Genomic DNA, 20,493 nt, shown 5'->3' on the forward strand with positions numbered 1-20,493 from the left:
ACTTAAGGAAAATAGCACAAAAGAATATCATTAAAGCTAAAAGGTGTAAGGAAAACTGCAATTACCATTAGAAGATCAGTTAAGATTATATTTGTTTGGGAAAGCTTCATTATGAGAAAGAGGCTTAAACTGAGCTTTCAAGGTTGAGAAGATGAGTAAGCAGGAAAATTATGGACCAAGACTACCAGCTGGAAGACCAGTAAACACAGTATGTTTGGGAGCCAGTAAAGTGGTAGATGGGGGCACCTAGGTGGCTCAGTAAGTTGAGTGTCTGTCTGCCTTTGGCTCAAGTCATGATCCCAGGGTCCTGGGATCGAGCCCCTCATTGGGCTCCCTGCTTCTCAGGGAGCCTACTTCTTCCTCTCCCCCTGCTTGTGCGCACACATACATGAACTCTCTCTCTAAAATAAATAAGTAAATCTTTAAAAAAAAAAATGTGTACTGGTGGTTACACATTTCCTGAGGCAGCTGAAGAATGGGGTGGCTGGTGGGTAAACATGAGGCAGGACTTCCTATCATATAATCTTTTGTACCTTTTGAATTCCATGTCTTATGACTATTATTATGTATTGAAATATAAACATTTTTTAAAAAAGAATAAAATACATATTTCAATCTCTAGGGTAAACATTTGAAAAACAGTAAAATAGTATTTAATTACTATGTTAAATAGAAAGAAAATACAGAATTAAAATGCCCAAATGAATGCAAAAAAAGAGCAAAAGAAAAATCACAGAACAAGTAGAACATATAAAAAGCAAAATGTAAGAGGTCAAATCTAAACCCAAATATTCCAGTAATTACACTAATGCAATCAGATCAAAAGATAAAAATAATTACACTAATAAAGAACAAAATTCAACTATTATGGTGTTCACAAGAATCACACCTAGGATACAAAGATAGAAACAGTTAAAAATGAAAAGTATGGATGGGGCGCCTGCCTGGGTGGCTCAGTGGGTTAAAGCCTCTGCCTTCAGCTCGGGTCATGATCTCAGGGTCCTGGGATCGAGTACCGCATCGGGCTCTCTACTCAGCAGGGAGCCTTCTTCCCTTTCTCTCCCTCTGCCTGTCTCTCTGCCTAATTGTGATCTCTGTCTTTCAAATAAATAAATAAAATCTTAAAAATAAAAAATGAAAAGTATGGAAAGGTCATACAAAAAAGAAAAGCCTCTCTAGTCATATTAATAGTACTCAAAGTAGACTTTAATACAAAAAGCATTTGTAGGATTCAATGTGTAACTTATCAGTAAGATATAACAAATTAAAATTTGTATGCATGTAGTAACATAGCCTTCAAATATATAAAGTGAAAGTTGGCAGAATTACAAGTAGTAAATATATCAATATAATTGTAATAAGGAAACTTTTAATACCAGTAGCTGACAGAACAAATGACCCAGAAAGAGGGAAGAAAAAGATAAAAAGAGATTTGAATAGCATGATGAACCAGACCTACACTACTAAGTAAATGCAGAATAAATATTGAGTACTGAGAGATCATTTATCAAAACTGATCATATACTGAGCCCTAAGGTAAGTCTCACAAGTTATTCTCTGACTACAATGTGGATTCCTAATGTTCAGCAAAAGGAAAGAGCCACACTCCCCCTTCCACCCTCCATTTTCTCCTGATCCAACCTTTAGGCAATACAGCAGGGATAGGAGGTTGGACAAAATGGGTGAGGGGGAGAGGGAAATACAGGCTTCCAGTTCGGGAATAAGGCATGGAAATAAAAGGCACAGGATAAGGATACAGTCAATGACACTGTAATAGCAATGTAATGGGACAGATCGTGGTTACACTTGTGGTCAATGTAGCATAATACATAAACTAGTCAAATCACTAAGCTGTACGCCTAAAAATAATGTAACACTGTACGTCAACTACACTCAAAAAAATATACATACTTACATACATACCCTTTAAAAATACAACAGGGAGCAACATAGAGGCTGCACAAGCTAAAACCCTGGAGGGAAAGCTTTCTTTTTGACTAAAGGAAATACTGTGGAGTTAGGAGGACTTAAACCACAAATTTTGACAAACGGCTTAAGACTGAATGTGGGCTAACGTGAGAGCCTAAAGCCCCTGGTGACTACAATGGTAAGAGTGTTCCCAGCTGAGGCTTTTTCTCCAAGAACCTGAAAAGAATCTTTAATGCAGGGGGGATCTGAGACAATGCAGAAAAAGCTCCTCAACTTGCCGTCACTCACCCCTATGGAGTTAGAAGAGTAGAATAGGCAATGCCCATCAGCCCAGACCTAGTTCCCCCAATCTCCCTCTGGAACAAAAGGGTTAATCTACAAAGAAAAAATCATCAAGGCCTGTAACCCTGAGAACACTGGGTGAATTCCACTATAACTGGGGGGGGAAACAAAGATGAAGAATACTGGCACTCAATCTTCACAATCTAAATTAACAATGACCTTTATGCAGTCTTTAGTTGAGAGAGCTCTAAAAACCTTAGCTAGGGGAATCTGGGTGGCTATGACTCTTTGTTTCAGCTCAGGATATGATCTTGCCAGTCGTGAGATCTAGGCCCGAGATGGGCTCCATGCCCAGTGTAGAGTCTGCCTCAGAGTCTCTCTCTCTCTTTCCCTACCTCATCTCCTCCCACCCCTGCCCTTCTCTCTCTTGATAAACTAATGAGGTTTTTTTTTTTTTTTTTCAAATCTTTAAAAAAAAAAACAAAACAAAAACAAAAAACACCTTAGGGGCACCTGGGCGGCTCAAGTCATGAGCTTAGGGTCCTGGGATCAAGTCCCGTATTGGGCTTCCTGCTCAGCAGGAGTCTGCTCCTCAATCAGAGAAAGACAATTATCATATGATCTCACTAAGAGGTGGAATTTGAGAAACCAGGCAGAGGATCATAGGGGAAGAGAGGGGGGAAAAAAATGAAACAGAACAAAACCAGAGAGGGAGACAAACCATAAGAGACTCTTAATCTCAGGAAACAAACTGAGGGTTGCTGGAGTGGAGGGGGATGGGAGGGATGGGGTGGCTGGGTGATAGACAATGGGAAGGGTATGTGCTATGGTGAGCACTATGTATTGTGTAAAACTGATGAATCACCTTCCTGTACCCTTGGAACAAACAATACATTATATGTTAATTATTTTTAAAAATTTTAAAAATAAAAACAAATTTTTAAAAATCTTTAAAAATTAAAAAAAAAAAACCTTGAGGGAAACTGGGTGGCTCAGGTCATGATCTCAGGGTCCTGGAATCAAACCGTGCATCAGGCTTCCTGCTCAGCAGGAGTCTGCTTCTTCATCTCCCTCTGCTCCTCCCCCTTGCTCATGCTGCTTCTCTCAAATAAATTAAAAAAAAAAAAAAAAATCTTGAAAAATTAAAAAAAAAAAAACTTGGCCAAAATAAGAGCTAACAAAATTACCCTAGATATTGCAGTTGGGTAAAAAGAACAAGGGGAAGCTCTACCCAAGGAAGTGGCATGTAAAGTTTTATGAAGGCCAAACTTCTGAGACCCAGGTTCTAGTACCTGGCTAATCTGAAGCTTAACAGACCATCACAGAACTCCTCTTACCCTTCATCACCATGCTAACAAGCTCTAACAATAACAGTGAAAAATAGCTGCAAGAGACAGACTCTGAGAAACAGCACCAAAGTAAAATCCAAAGCCAAGCAAGGAGATAAAAGACACTTGGGAGACAAGGGACAGTAGGAAAATACGAAGTCTCTGGGCTCCCACGGCGAAATAAGTATCAACTCTGGTAACCACAGCAATAATAAATTTCAAACACAGCCCAAACCCCAACAAGTTAACACAAATTCCACCTTAAAGGACTAGCAGAAGGAAATCTGCAGTCTTCTCTAAGCATATAAAATATTACTTCAGGATTTCCTGTCCTATACATGGTCCAGCATTCAAAAAAGAATTATAAAGTATGCCAAAAACACAGCTTGAAGAAACAAAGCAATCATCACAACTAGACTCAGATATGACACAGATTTTGGAACTATCAGGTAGTTTAAAACATGCTTAATATGTTTAAAACTGTAATGGAAAAGGTAGTCAACATGCAAGATCAGATAGGTAAATTCGCAGGGACATGGAAATCATAAGAATCAAACAGAAATTTAGAAATAAAAACACACAAATAAAAGATTATTACTAGACTTCAAACAGCTGAAAAAAGAACCAATGAACTTGAAAAGATGCTAAGAGAAACACCCAAACTGAAATGTAAAGAAGAAAATATAGTAGGAAAATAAAATAGGAGAGAATATATAAGAAATGTGGGAAATTATCAAACAGTGTAACATACAGATACTTACTTAGAATGTCAGGAGAAAGAGAGAATGGAGAAAAAATATTAGAATGCCCAAGAACTTACCAAAATTAGTGATAAGATACCTAATTACAGACTTAAGAAACTCTAAAAACAAAGAAGATAAATATGTCTTCCCCCAAAAATACTTGCACCAGGGCATATCACATTTAAATCGCTAGAAGGCATTAAACTGCTGAAAGGTAGCCAGGGAAAACATATTACACACAAAGGAAAAAAATAAGATTACAATAAACTTTCAGTCAGAAGTTTTTCAAGTTCAAAAGACAGTTAAGTGACAACTTGAAATGCTGAAAGAAAAAAACTGCCCAAACAGCACTCTACATCAAGTGAAAACATCCTTCATAAATGAAGAAGAAATACTCTCCCAGACAAACAAAAACAGAATTCATTGCCAGCAGATTCACCCTGTAAGAAATATTAAAGGTAGTTCTTTGGGCAGAAGGAATATGATAAAGGTGAGAAGCTTGGATTAATACCAAAAAAATGAATAAAAAGGTAAAATAAATGATCTTCTTTTTCATATTTTTAATTGCTCCCAAATACAATTGTTTAAAGTAATGAACAATGTACTGAGTATTTATAGCATACACAGCAAAATATGTAACGACAGTGAAAGGAAAATTTAGGAACATACACTATTGAGATATATTCACTACATGTGAAGTGGTATCATTTGAAAGTTACTCAGGTTATTTTTTTAATTAATTTAGTCTTAATTTTATTTTTTCACTGTTCCAAGATTCATTGTTTATGCACCACACCCAGTGCTCCATGCAATACGTGCTCTCCTTAATACCCACCACCAGGATCACCTAATTCCACTACTGGGTATTTATCCCAAAGACAGAAATGTAGTGAAAAGAAGGGCCATATAGTGTATTAGTAGTTTCAGAGGTAGAGTTCAGTGATTTATCAGTTGCATAAAACATCTCATGCTTATTATGTCAAGTGCCCTCCTTAATACCCATCACCCAGGGGCGCCTGGGTGGCTCAGTGGGTTAAAGCCTCTGCCTTCGGCTCAGGTCATGATCCCAGGGTCCTGGGATCGAGCCCTGCATTGGCCTCTCTGCTCAGCAGGGAGCCTTCTTCCTCCTCTCTCTCTCTCTCTCTCTCTCTCTCTGCCTGCCTCTGCCTACTTGTGATCTCTGTCAAATAAATAAATAAAATCTTTAAAAAAAAAAAATACCCATCACCCAGTTACCCCATCCCCCCCACTTCCCTCCAGTAACCCGCAGTTTGTTTCCTATAGTTAAAAGTCTCTTATGGTTTGCCTCTTTCTCAGTTTACATCTTATTTTATTTTCCCTCCCCTCTCCTATGATCCTGTTTTGTTTCTTAAATTCTTTTTTTTTATTTCTTTTCACCGTAACAGTATTCATTGTTTTTGCACCACACCCAGTGCTGCATGCAATACATGCCCTCCCTAATACCCACCACCTTGTTCCCCCAACCTCCCACCCCCCTTGCCCCTTCAAGACCCTCAGGTTGTTTTCAGAGTCCAGTCTCTCATGGTTCATCTCCCCTTCCAATTTCCCTCAACTCCCTTCTCCTCTCCATCTCCCCATGTCCTCCATGCTATTTGTTATGCTCCACAAATAAGTGAAACCATATGATAATTGACTCTCTCTGCTTGACTGATTTCACTCAGCACAATCTCTTCCAGTCCCGTCCACGTTGCTACAAAAGTTGGGTACTCGTCCTTTCTGATGGAGGCATAATATTCCATAGTGTGTATGGACCACATCTTCCTTATCCATTTGTCTGCTGAAGGACATCTTGGTTCTTTCCACAGTTTGGTAACCGTGGCATTGGGGTACAGATGGCCCTTCTTTTCACTACATCTGTATCTTTGGGGTAAATACCCAGTAGTGCAATTGCAGGTCATAGGGAAGCTCTATTTTTAATTTCTTGAGGAAATTGGATGCACCAACTTGCATTCCCACCAACAGTGTAAGAGGGCTCCCCTTTCTGCACATCCTCTCCAGCACATATTGTTTCCTGTCTTGCTAATTTTGGCCATTCTAACTGGTGTAAGGTAGTATCTCAATGTGGTTTTAATTTGAATCTCCTTGATGGCTAGTGATGATGAATATTTTTTCATGTGTTACTCAGGTTATTTTTAAATGAATACTGTAAAACCAAAGGCAACCACTAAAAGCCATTTTTTAAAAATGTATTTATTTATTTAAGAGAGAGAGAGAGAGTGAGTGCAAGCAGGGGCAGAGGGAGAGAATCCTCAAGCAGACTCCCCACTGAGCACAGAGTCCAACATGGGGCTGGATCCCATGACCCTGAGATCATGACCTGAACCAAAATCAAAAGTCGAATGCTTAACTGACTGTGCCACCCTGGCACCCCTAAAAACCATTTTAAGTAAGCAAAAATAAGTCAGGAGGGAGGATATAAGAATACTAACAAAAATCTCAATTCACACTACACAAGGCAAAAGAAGAAAAAACAAAGAAATGCAACAAATAGGGGCACCTGGGTGGCTCAGTCAGTTAAGTGTCTACCTCTGGATCAGTCATGATCTCAAAGACCTGGGATCAAGCCCCACATGGGGCTCACTACTCAGGGGGAATTCTGCTCCACCCTCTCCCACTCTGCCCCTCCCCCTACTCATGATATTTCTCTGTGTCTCTAAAATAAATAAATACAATCTTTTTTTAAAAAAAAGAAAAAAATGCAACAAATGGAAAATAGCTCACAAGATGGTAAGTTTTAATCTAACTATATTAATAATTACTTTAAATGTGAATGATCTAAAAACACCAGTTAGGCAAATTGTCAGACTGGATGAAAAAGCATGATCAAGTTAAATGCCATCTACAAAAGCCCACTAAACACAAAGATTAAGGTAGGAAAAGATAAAGCAACAGAAAAAGATACCATATACTCATCAAAAGGTTAGTAGAACCAAATCAATTTTAAAGTAGACTTCAGAATCAGAAAGACTGTCAAGGATAAGAGGGCCACTACAAAATGATAAAGGGGTCAATTCTCCAAAAAGGTATAATCATCATAAATACATCCGCATCTAAAAAAAAAAAAAAAGAGCTTTGTAAGAAATGGCAAAAACTAATGTATCTAACAGGAGAAACAGACAAATCCATAATTATAGTTAAAGACTTTCAACTCAATAACTGTTAAAACAAGTGGACAAAAAATCAGGAAGTAGACCTCAATAGTATTACCACCTAACTTAAGTGACATTTACAGAACACTTCACCCAGCAACTGCTGAACATACATTGAGTGTATATTCTTTTCAAGTGTACTTTATACATTCACAAAGATATTCTGGGCCATAAAACAAATCTTTTTTTTTTTTTTTTTAAAGATTTTATTTATTTATTTGACAGAGAGAAATCACAAGTAGATAGAGAGGCAGGCAGAGAGAGAGAGAGAGAAGCAGGCTCCCCGCTGAGCAGAGAGCCCGATGCGGGACTCGATCCCAGGACCCTGAGATCATGACCCGAGCCGAAGGCAGCGGCTTAACCCACTGAGCCACCCAGGCGCCCCATAAAACAAATCTTAAAAATCTTTTTTTTTTTTTTTTTTTAAGATTTTATTTATTTGACAAAGAGAGTAAGCAAGAGAGAACACAGGGTGGGGGATGACAGAGGTAGAGGGAGGACCCAAAGCCGAAGGCAGATGCTTAACTGACTGTGCCACCCAGGTACCCCTTAAAAATCATTTTTTAGGGGCGCCTGGGTGGCTCAATCGTTAAGTGTCTGCCTTCAGCTCAGGTCATGGTTCCCGCGTCCTGGGATCGAGCCCTGCATCAGGCTCCCTGCTCAGAAGGAAGCCTGCTTCTCCCTCTCCCACTCCCACTACTTCTGTTCTCTCTGTCACTTTGCCTCTGTCAAATAAACAAATAAAATCTTTTTTTAAAAAATCATTTTTTGGATCCCAGGGTCCTGGGATCAAGCCCTGCATTGAGCTCTCTGCTCTCTTCTCTCTCTGCCTGCTTCTCTGCCTACTTGTGATCTGTTTGTCAAATAAATTTTTTAAAATAAACTTTAAAAAATCGTTTTTTAAAATGAAAAAAGTACATTCTCAGACCACAATGAAATTATATTAAAATCAATAGCAAAAGATCTGGGAAAATTTCCCCAAATATCTGGGTATTAAACAATATACTTTAAATAATCCGTGGTAAAAAAAAAGTCTAGGAAAAAAAACTTTTTTAGACAGTGCACGAGCAAGCACGCTGGGGAGGAGTAAAGGGAAGAGAAATCTTAAGTAGCCTCCACACCCAGTATGGAGCCCAATTCAGGGTTCAATCCAGGGTTGAGTTCAAGCCTCACGCCTGGTGTAGGGATTACTTAAAAATAACATCTTACCAAAAAAACCAGAGCAGAAATCAATGAAATTGAGAACAGAAACACAATGGATTAAAATCAATGAAAGCAAAAGCTGGTTCTTTGAAAAGATCAATAACACTGATGAACTTCTACTTCTGGCCAGGCTAACCAAGAAATAAGAAAGATAAATTACCACTAACAGGATGAAAGAGAGAGGACATTACTGAAACAACAGCTATTAAAAGGATAATAAATACAAGGAACCCCTCTAGGACCCTAAGTCTGACAGCCTAGACGAAACGAAGCAATTCCTTCAAAGCTGACACACAAACTACAAAAACTATACAAGGAGAAATAGATACCAGAATAATTGTATCTAAACAGTGAATCTGTAGTGGTAGCTCCTCAAAAAAAGGAAAACTCCAGACTCAGAGAGTTTTACTGGTTAATTCTACACAATCTCTTGCAGAAAAGAGGAGGGAACATTATATTTCATGAGGCCAACAATACTAAACCAAGACAAAGACATTACCAAAAAACTACAGATCAATACACCAAGCGAACATATACATAAAAACCTCTAACAAAATATTAGCCCCAGCAATCCAAACCTAACTGAACACTAAAGAAAAGCAATGAGTGTAATTCACACTATCAGATTAATAAGAAAACCACATGATCATAACAACAGATGCAGTAAAAGCACTCAACTAAAATTCAAACTTCTATTTATGACACTCTCTTAGCCTGATTATCTATGAGTAGATAATGAGTAGATACTCATTATCCTGAGTATCTATGAAAAGTCTACAAAAATCTAGAAAAATAATGTAGGTTTAAATAACACACTGTCATGAATTTAGGAGTGAATGAGGATACAGGAATAGACATGCAGAATGTGGACTACTTGTCATGTTAGCAACCACACAGTTTATATTAGTTATGTCTATACAAAAAGAACATAGAAAAAATGTTTTTGAAACTTACAAATCCTATGCATATAATGCAGATGGAGGAATAAATTCAGACAATACCCAACATTAGGGTTGTTTTTTTCAACTTCATTTTCAGGAACATACAAATCAAATTCAAGGTGTGCACTGGTAGTTTTTACCTTGTATTCCTGCCTCTTCCCTCTTCTTTTACCATTCCTGAAAGGTGTCCGTAAGAACAACCTTGGTTAATTCTGCCTTGGTTCTAATACTACTTGTGCTCTTAAAATCACCTGCATGTTTTGATCTGCATCCCAAAATATGGTATAAGAAGGTAGCTGATATAGAATCTTTTATTTCAGCTTTTGATTTAACTCATAAACTAGCAAGAATGAAAGCTCTTCACCCTCAAAGTACTTCCTTCTTTGATGCTACCTATGATATAAAAATTAGATCCCTCCCTTTATTCTGAAGACATATCCTGGTCCCTCCAGAAAAGAAAAATGGAGAGAAGAGAAGATGTTTATGAGGCTATTCAGCACAGGTACCCTGTTTTAAAAGCAAACCTGTATTATGAATCACAGTGTATTTAGAATGTTCTAGAACTCCTATATGTGTCAGGCCTTAAGTCTCATGTTGTATGTGTGTGCGCGTGCGCACGCATGCCTGCTAAAGATGTATAAATAACAGAGAATGAAAAACAGAAAAATCATTTTAACAGATAAAAAACTGAGGGAGAATATCCTGATGAACTACAGATAATCTGTACATCTGTCTGTTTATAGATATTCTCACCAACTCCCAAAAAGATTACTCTCTACTCCCATGGATAATTACTATCTCAAGACGAAGGCGAGGAAAGACAACCAGCTTTCCTAAGAAGCCTGTAATTCCCAAATACTTTTTGAAATAAAGATAAATAAATACTATAAAGTATAAATCAGGTATCTATTATCAAAAATGAATAGTTAATAACCAGTAAAGGGGAGGAGGTAAATCCTTGCCACTGAAGCTGAAAAAGGGAACATTTGATCACCCAGTCAACTCTCACTGATACAGATTGAAGCACTTTAGGGTTCCCAGAAAGAGTCCTGAGAAATGTCCCCAAAAATCTAAGAATGCACAATGGCAAGAGTTCTGAAATATTAGGGGGAAATAGCCTGAAAACCCTAGAAAAACATCATGAGACATGTGAGGAAAATTGAAGGGCAGGGAATCAGTGTCTCCCAAATACTTTGGTGTGAGGACAACGAAAAGGGGGGGGAAATTTTCTCTTCTGTATATTCATTTCAAACGAAGAAATTATTTTAAGTTTCCTCCTGTGGCAATCCTCACTCTCTCCCCAAAAAAATCTATAAGAAATTTAAATATCATATACTTCAAGTTGTTTTTCATTTTCATCACAGAATACTCTGAACAATGTCAGCTACCTCATACTTACCTTTACAAGGGACTGCCTTCTGAGAACCAAGCATAGAAAAGACTATCAAAATAAAATTCCTGATAACCTCAAACAGCAGAGGAATAAGAAACAGAATAAATGACCAAATGAAGAAAATTCCTGTTAAGATCATTAAAAATAAAGAAAAAGCCAAAATATTGGGCACCTGGGTAGCTCAGTCGGTTAAGCATCTGCCTTCAGCTCAGGTTGTGATCCCAGCGTCGTGAGATCCAGTCCCACAATAGGGCTCCCTGCTCATCAAGGAACCTGCTTCTCCCTCTTCCTCTACCCCTCCCCCCGTTCGTGCTCACTCTCTCCTTCTCTTTCCCTCTCAAAATAAATAAATAAATAAAATCTTTTTAAAAAATGCCCTTGGTGAGGAAGACAAACCATAAGAGACTCTTTAATGTCACAAAACAAACTGAGGGTGACCTGGGGGAGGTGGGTAGGGAGAGGATGGTGGGGTTATGGACATTGGGGAGGATATGTGATATGGTGAGTGCTATGAAGTGTGTAAACCTGGCAATTCACAGACCTGTACCCCTGGGGCTAATAATACATTATATGTTTATAAAAAAATTTAAAATTTTTTTAAAAAATGCCTTTGGTATGTCAAATTTTGTTCACCTGCCCCAGAGCCAATCTTAAATCTCTCTAGAAAAAATGAAAAACACACAGTTTAGAAATAAAACTTAATCATGTTTTTCAGGTTTAAAAAGTCTCCAGTTTATGCTCTTTCTCCTTCACTGTAGGTCATCTGAGATGGTTTCAATGGTAACACATACTTTATGCTTTGCTACACTGAAAATTTATTCAACAGTTATATTCTTGAAGTCATTATTTCTTCTCATGCTTCTATTTTATAAGGGACAACATTTTTCAGCCACCTCCTAAGGGATTTAGCAACATCTTTTCCCAAGCCAATCATTTGCACTCAAAAGAAAATTTTCTGTTGACTTCCGTGTTTTATACATCACTACTGACCAAACGAATCAATAAGAAACCCAGGAGTTGAGAAAGACATAATCAAGTAAGCTCAGTAGACATCTACCAGAGGAGATAACATCCTCTCCTCAGTCACACAGTTTTACCAAACTTCCTGGTATTACTCCATAAATACGGCCAAAGAAAGAGGACCTTACTAAAAGCATGGGGACTACAAAGAACAGGTAGGTACAGCACCTTGGCTTAAGCGACTTCGCATGCAAACCCAAAAATACAAAATACTAAGAAACAGTGTCACATAAAGGTGAAAAATAGGATCAAAGTGAGAATGGCCAGTGAGCACCTGGTAGTAATTCAGGGATTCCTCTCATAGGTTATATTTTATTTAAAGTCTTCTACTTACCACCTGACTTTTAAAAATTGTTATATGCTCGCAAAAATGCTTAGAAATCTCTAGCACTTCCAATTCTAAGAAACTTTCTCTTAATGAAGATTCCTTCAAAAAGAATAAAGTGTTACATAGTAATTTTCCAAAAAGGGGTCACATATATTTATGCTAGAAAACAGATTCTCCTAGGCTAATGGACATTTAATGGGATATTTGTTTTTTTTAATGCTGGACAAGACTGTCTTATTAACAAAGAGACAATTTAGCACAGCGGTTAAGACCCTGGTCTTTGGAGTGAGCCAGTTACTTAAAGATACTTACTAGCTGTGTATCCTTGGATGAAGTCCTAGATGACAAGTCTAACTTTCCTCATAGATAAAATGGCAATGAGACTTACTTCCTAGAGTTATGAAAATTAAATATAATAATGCACAGAACATATTTTTTCACAGTTCCTAGAACTAATAATTGCTCCTTAATGGTATCTAGTAATAACAATAAGAATAAAAGAAAAAAATTAAAATACAGTGTTCTCCCCCTTTCCTACAGACCACCCTCACGCCCTCTCCAGCATTTCTGCTGCGCTCAACCCAACCACAAGAAACCACACAAGTATATTAAAAACACCTAAATATGATAACCAAGAAGTTACAAGCCAATTAAGAATTCTAAGTTTCTGGAGCCTGGCTCAGTTGGGTAAGCACCTGCCTTCAGCTTGGGTCATGATCCTGGGGTGCTGGGAATAAGCCCCCACTGGGCTCTCTACTTAGCAGAAAGCCTGCTTCTCCCTCTCCCTCTGCAGCTTGAATTCTCTCTCTCTCAAATAAATAAATAAATAAATAAATAAATAAATAAATAAAAAGAATTAGAAGTTTTTGGCCCAAAACATACCAATTATATTTCCGTATTTTTTTAATTCTATTTCACTTCTCATTAATACCTTAACTAGATAAATTCAACTCAGGCAATTCAATTCTCTTTTTGATCTAAACCTAGTATTTATATATTTAGTGAGCTATAGAAATCACTCTTCAGGAATGTTCAGGCTCGGGCACCTGGATGGGTCAGACCTGCCTTCAGCTCACGTCATGATCCTGGGGTCCTGCCACTGAGATCTACATCAGGCTCCTTGCTCAATAAGGGAGTCTGCTTCTCCCTCTTCCTCTGTCCCCCTCTATGCCCTCTCTCTCTCAAATAAATAAAATCTTAAGGAAAAAAAAAAAAAAAAAAAAAAGAATGTTCAGGTAGGGGCGCCTGGGTGGTTCAGTCCATTGAACATCACTTTGGCTCAGGTCATGATCCTAGAATCAAGTCCCACACAGGGCTCCACATTCAGCGATGAGTCTGCTTCTCCCTCAGTCGTTCCCCCTCAAATTCCCCCTCTCTCTCTCTCAAATGAATAGACAAATCTTTAAAAAAAAAAAAAAAAAAAGATTGTTCAGGCAAAGAGGAGCAATATTTTCAATAGGGAGCATAAAACATTCTAAATGTTCAAAACATTATTATTTTAAAATATAATTATATGGGCACCTGGGTGGCTCAACCGGTTAAGCTTCTGTCTTTGGCTCAGGTCATGATCCCAGGGTCCTGGGATTGAATCCCCCACTGGGGTCCCTGCTCGGCGGGGAGTCTGCTTCTCCCTCTGCCTCTCCTCCCACTTGTTCTCTCAATTCCTCTCTCAGATAAATAAAATCTGAAAAAAATGTAATTATATAGCTTTCAAGAAGTGCACTTGTCATGATGAGCACAGGGTGATGTATTTAAGTGTTTAATTACTATACTGTATACCAGAAACCAATATAACACTGCATGTTAATTAACTGGAATTGAAATTTAAAACTTTGGAAATATATAAATAAAATATAACACCTTAGATTAAGTATCAGATTAAATTTAGATTAAAATATCAGAATTCTAGGCCAAGAATATAGGTACTAATTAAAAGTGCAGAGTCTTTTAAAAATTCTAATAGCAACATCACCAAAAAGTACCAGGTTCTTACCAAGTTTGCTAGGACTCATAAAATCCAAGAAAACACCGTGTAAAAATTAAAAAATCTAACACGAAAAGAACAATAGTAGTAAATAACAAAATAACTGACAGACCTCAAGCAATGATTTATATGCTAATCATTATATTTGAAAGCATTAAAGAAATGTTACCATGTTCTACTAACTCCATTATTCTGCTAGTTCCATTACAGTTTAGAGGAATAATAGATATAAAATAAACTGTACCTATTTAACATGTATACACTTTGACAAATTAACAAAATATTTATATCCATAAAAACCATCACCATAATGAAGAAAACATTTCCATCAGTCCCAAAGGTTTATTCTAATTGTCCTAGTACAATTTGTTGAAAAAAGTGAAATTCACGGAATTAAAATGACTACACTTCCATTCTATTTAACTCTTTCCCCTAAAACAAGTCCCTGGCTTAGATTTCATGGAACATCATTATCAACATTCCCTTATACATACACTCAAATTCCAAGGTCACCTTCTTCCAAGAACTCAAACAATCAGCAAAACCCCAATCTCAGATAATTTACCTCTGCCTGTCTCATATTTGAACTCTTATAGGAGAAAATGACAAGAAAAAGTCATGCTTCCAAGCTTAACAATGACATTACAAATTAATGTCCACTCACCTCAAATGGGCATTTGATTCTGTAACTCTCTTGTACATTCACTCCCCCATTCTCACAGAGGATGATTTCATACTTGTTAACTCTCTTCAAATCTAACATACCCCTCCTATCCTTACTCCCCTAATGGTGATCAGGAAAATCTGTGTTCTAAGGTGGCCAACCAGTCCAGCTGGGGAATCTCAGCCCCAGCCCCAAGGCCATTCTGGGTTTCCCTCCTGCCCTGCTAGCTGCAGGCCCAAGAGAGGCACAGATAAAGGAAGTAAAAGTGTATAAACTACCTCCTTTGTTTGCACTCAGGGCTCAGAGCTTGGGGAGACTACTCCCCTCTGAGCCCACCAGCATTAAATAAACTCCTATCCCCAAGGTTTCCGAGTGCTGCTTTGTTCTTCCATTGGGCAATCCAGTCCAGGGTCCGTAACAATGGCTTACCTTCTGGTGTCACTGAAAAACTAAGTATTTGCACATACTACTACCACATCTACTTGTCAACTGGCATCTGAGTCCATACAATCAGGACTCTCTACTGCTAAGTAAAGATGAAGTGCTGGTATTCCTACCATGGTCAACTGCTCTACTTACACACCAATTCAAACATATCAACTATAAGCAGTTCTCTCTTCTCTCTAATCCATTTTTCTCCCTCTCTATTGAATTAATTCCCATCAGCATACAAACATGCTACAATTTTTCCCACTAAAAGAATATACCCCTTGACCATACAACCACCTTCCAGCGAAAGTCTCATTTCTCTGCAAACTACTCCCCTCCCAAGTTCCCTCAAAAATAATATAGCTATTTGGATTATCTGATGGTGTTCAATTTTCTCTTCTATAAAATGAAGATACTGGACAAGAATTCATCTCTAAATATCTCTAGAATATTCTGGGGCACCAGGGTGGCTCAGTCATTAAGCATCTGCCTTCAGCTCAGGTTGTGATCCCAGGGTCCTGGGATGGAACCCCGAGTCGGGCTCCCCGCTTGGCAGGAAGCCTGTTTCTCCCTCTCCCAATCCCCCTGCTTGTATTCCCTCTCTCGCTGTCTCTCTCTGTCAAATAAACAAACAAAATCATTTTTTTTAAAGATTTTATTTATTTATTTGACAGGCAGAGATCACAGTAGGCAGAGAGATAGAGAGAAAGAGAAGGGAGGAAGCAGGCTCCCCGCTGAGCAGAGAGCCCGATGCGGGGCTCGATCCCAGCACTCTGGGACCATGACCTAAGCCAAAGGCAGAGGCTTTAACCCACTGAGCCACCCAGGCGCCCCCAAACAAAATCTTTTTAAAAAAATAAATAAAATCTCTAGAATATTCTGTATACATCAGCATCTGACATATCTTTAATGAAAAGGAAAATAAATTAGTTGTGTAGCTAAGCTATGAGAAAAATACTTACTAGCCTAATGAGGAAGAACCATGAAAAGAGTCAACCAAGTAACTCAAAGTTTGGAAACTTCACCATAGGGAAGAATACAAATTATTATTGATCACAGGAAAGAGAAAGATAACTGATCTCCTGAATTACAATCTGAGAGTTCATCTGATGGTTCTTAAAAGTATTTTACTTCTTCCAAAGGAACGAAAAGCACTGACATGGATGAGAATGCCCACCAAAGCAAGTTAACCACAGGAACTTTTCCAGAACATCGTTAAAGAAATGCAGTCAACTACCTGTTTTAACAATTTTTTTTCAAACCAAGGAATAAAAGTCCTAACAGATCTCACCTAACTTACAACCAATTAGAACAGCTGTATATTTTCCTAAAGAGTCAAAACTACAGTGTTCTTAGGCACCCCAAAAAGGAACAGCAAACTAGAGAAAGTAAGAAACACCAAAGAAAATAAACTGCATATACAATTCAAATACTCTGGGTAAACAAAAATGTTCAAACATCAAGTTTTTTTTCAATAGTTATTTGTAACTTCCACCCAAAATGTTAGTCATTCCTCTCAAACTGAAAACACCAAAATTTTTTTCAAGTACATGCAAAATTTTAGAAAATTATACATTTTAGAGCAAGAGTCTTAGCAATTACCAGCCTAAACACTTTCCCCATGAGCCCATAATTCCCTGGAGCACAAAGAACTTCAGTGACTTGCCTGCTGTCATACAGTTTATGATGTCTGCTGCTACATCAAAACCCAAGTTTCAAGAGAGGATTCTGGGAAGATGGCAGAGTAGGAAACACTAGGATTATCTACCACCTAGATAACAACTGCATGAGCAGAATCTGTCTGATGTAACTATTTTGGAACCCTGGAGTCTATTTAAGGCTTGCAAGTCCAGGAAGAGGCTTAGACTGTTAATTGCAGTTAATTTCAATCAATTTCAACTCTTAGCACAGTGGCAGCTACCCAGCCCCCACCTAGCCACATGGAGGGCAGCTGTGCGAAGTTCTAAGAGCAGCCTGCACATAGCCTGTAGGAGCTAGGGTAGGAAAAAACAAAACAACACAAAACCCTGTTCTCCAAATTATCAGGGAGCTATGCCCAGATCACTGATTGTTGTTTCTGACGACAGATGTGGCAATGAAGCAGGTGCCCATCTTTGTTGTACTTCCTCACCTCTAAGCTGTCACGAGGCTATAGCTATAGTAACTTCCAGCTATAGTAACTTCCAGGGCATTTAAAGGGCTGGTGTCATTTTCCTTCCTCTATCATTTTTCTCTTTTTCCTCTACTGGGAGCCAGACACTAAGAACTAAGACATTCAAAAGCAACCACATATATAGGGAAAAGCACTGCCCCAGAAAAGAACTGAGAAGACCTTAAATTTTCACCTCAGGATAACCCCTGGCACAGAGAGCCTGGTATGGTAAAAATAATTAAAACAAAAAAACAGCAACCCTTAGGGAAGTGGGAGAATTGGATTTCAAGAATTACCACACTACTTGATTCAAATGTCCAGTTTTCAACAAAAGGATCACAGGCATACTGAGAAACAGTAAAGCATGACCTATTTAAAGGAAAAAAAGAAAAGAAACTGTCCCTGAAAAAGACCTAAAGGCAGAGCTGGAAGCAGTCCTGGGATCAAGCCCCACCTTGGGCTCCATACTCAGTGTAGAGCCTACTTGAGATTCTCTCTCCCTCTCCCTCTGCACCCCAACCTGTGCACTTCTCAAAATAAATAAATAACTCTTTAAAAAGGGGGAAAAAAATAAAACAGTGATGCTTGGGTAGTTCAGTCGGTTAAGCAGCTGCCTTCGGCTCAGGTCATGATCCCAGGGTCCTGGGATCGAGTCCCACATCGGGCTCCAAGCTCAGTAGGCAGTCTGCTTCTCCCTCTACCTACTGCTCCTCCTGCTTGCACTCTGACTAAAATAAATTTAATTAATTAATTAATTAATTAAATTAATACCCTACCATCCAGCAATTACATTACTAGGTATTTACCCAAAGGATACAAAAATACTGATTCAAAGGGTTACATGAACTGAGATGTTTATAGCAGCATCATGAACAATAGCCAAATTATGGAAAGAACCCAAATGTCCAGCAGCTGAATGGATAAAGATGTGGTATATCCAATGGAATACTACTCAGCCATAAAAAGGAATGAAATTTTGCTGTTTGCAATGATGTGGATACAGCTTGAGAGTATTATGCTAAGTGAAGTCAAAGATAAATGCCATATGATTTTCCTCCTATGTGGAATTTACCAAACAAAATAGATGAACATGGAGGATAAAGAAGAGAGAAAAGAGGCAAATCAGGAAAGACTCTTAACTGTAGAGAACAATCTGAGGGCTGCTTGAAGGGAGGGGAGTAAGGGGATGGGTTAAGTGGAATGATGGGTATTAAGGAAGGCACTTGTGATGAGCACTGGGTGTTGTAAGTGATGAATCACTAAATTCTACACCTGAAACTAATATTACACTGTATGTTAACAAACTGGAATTTAAATAAAACTCAAAAGAAAAAAAAAAAAAGCTTTATCATAGGTATGTGTATATATAGGAAAAAAATAGTAGGTATAGAGTTTGGTACTAAACAGATTTTCAGGCATCCACGAGGGGTCTTGGAACATATGTCCCAAGGATTTAAGAGGGGACACTACTATTTATAGTCATTATAAAGAAATCTCTTTACAACTTACATGAAAGCATCTCCAAGATGCAGCACCATGTTAAAAGAGGCAAAATGTAGAACATTTTGTATAGTATGCTGACTTCTGTGTAAAAGGTGAGGAAGGAAAGGGAGAATATTTATACAAATTTAGTTTGTATAGTAAATGCCTTTGAAAGGGTTTATAAGAACCTAGTAACAGGATTAGAGGGAGATATCTTATTGTATACCCTTTGGCACTTGTTAAATACAATCTTTCATGATTAATACTAAGACATTTTTTGCCTTTTCCACTTTCATCTTCTCATGAGGATAACATGACATAATGTGGTCATGTTCCTGGGGCTAATAGGATATAAGAATTTGCCTTCTACTATGGCAGACATTAAAAAAATTTGTAAAAGTGTAAAATAATCCCACTCTTCTCATTAAACTATAGCTGTGCTATTTGTTAACATGTGACTTTTTACTTTTCAAATGAATTAAACATTTTAAAAATCTGTTTTAATTGCTAATACAGCAAATATCAATAGATATAACCCAAATAAATAAAGCCTTTTTGGGGTCCTCAATAATCTGAGTACAAAGGAGGCTTCCCACTAATTTAAAAACCATTGGTCTAACTCATGAAAGTCAAGGATAGACTGAGAAGTCACCCCAGATTAAAGCAGACAAAGGAGATATGAAAACTAAGACATGTGTGACTACACTGGATCCTGAGCCGGGGCGGGGGGGGGGGGCGCCGTGGGGAGGGCGGGGGACGGGGATGAGATAACTGCAAATTTAACCAGAATCTACAGATTAGATAACAATTTGTATTGATGTCCATTTCCTGATTTGATAATTGCACCATGATTAGTAAAATGTGAACTTTGTGGAATTTGGGTGAGAATTTGGAGAATTTTTTGTATTACTTTATTTTTTTTTTTTTAAGATTTTATTTATTTGATAGAAAGAGAGCAAGAATAGAAAGGAGGGGGAGAGGGAGAAGCAGACTTTGCTGAGCAGTGAGACAAATGCAGGGCTCAATCCCCCAGAACGTGGGATCATGACACAAGCCGACAGCCGACACTTAACTGACTGAGCCAACCTGGTTCCCCTCTTTGTATTAGTTTTGCAACTTTTTATTTTTTAAAGATTTCATTTATTTTTTCGACAGAGCAAGAGAGTACAAGCAGGGGGAGTGGCAGACAGAGGGAGAAGCAGACTCCCCACAGAGCAGGGAGCCCAATACAGGGCTCAATCCCAAGACCTTGGGATCATGACCTGAGCCAAAGGCAGCTGCTAACCTACTGAGCAACCCAGGCATTCCCCCACTTTTTTAAAAAGATTTTATTTGTCAGAGAGAGTAGTTTCGCAACTTTTTTTTAAAACTAAAAATTATTTCAACAAAGTTTAAATTCTTTTTATGAAAAAAAGTGATCTTAAAAAACTGCACAAACTAAGTAT

The 20,493-nt window shown here is 38.1% G+C and overlaps 1 protein-coding gene across 4 annotated transcripts in view; it reads right to left on the reverse strand.

Annotated features, from left to right (window-relative positions):
- Nucleotides 1–20,493, reverse strand: part of TMCC1 (transmembrane and coiled-coil domain family 1) — a 252,842-nt gene that overhangs the window by 189,054 nt on the left and 43,295 nt on the right. The window lies entirely within an intron of this gene.

Source organism: Mustela lutreola, chromosome 2 (assembly GCF_030435805.1).
Source record: "Mustela lutreola isolate mMusLut2 chromosome 2, mMusLut2.pri, whole genome shotgun sequence".
In the NCBI taxonomy this organism is placed as follows: Eukaryota; Metazoa; Chordata; class Mammalia; order Carnivora; family Mustelidae; genus Mustela; species Mustela lutreola.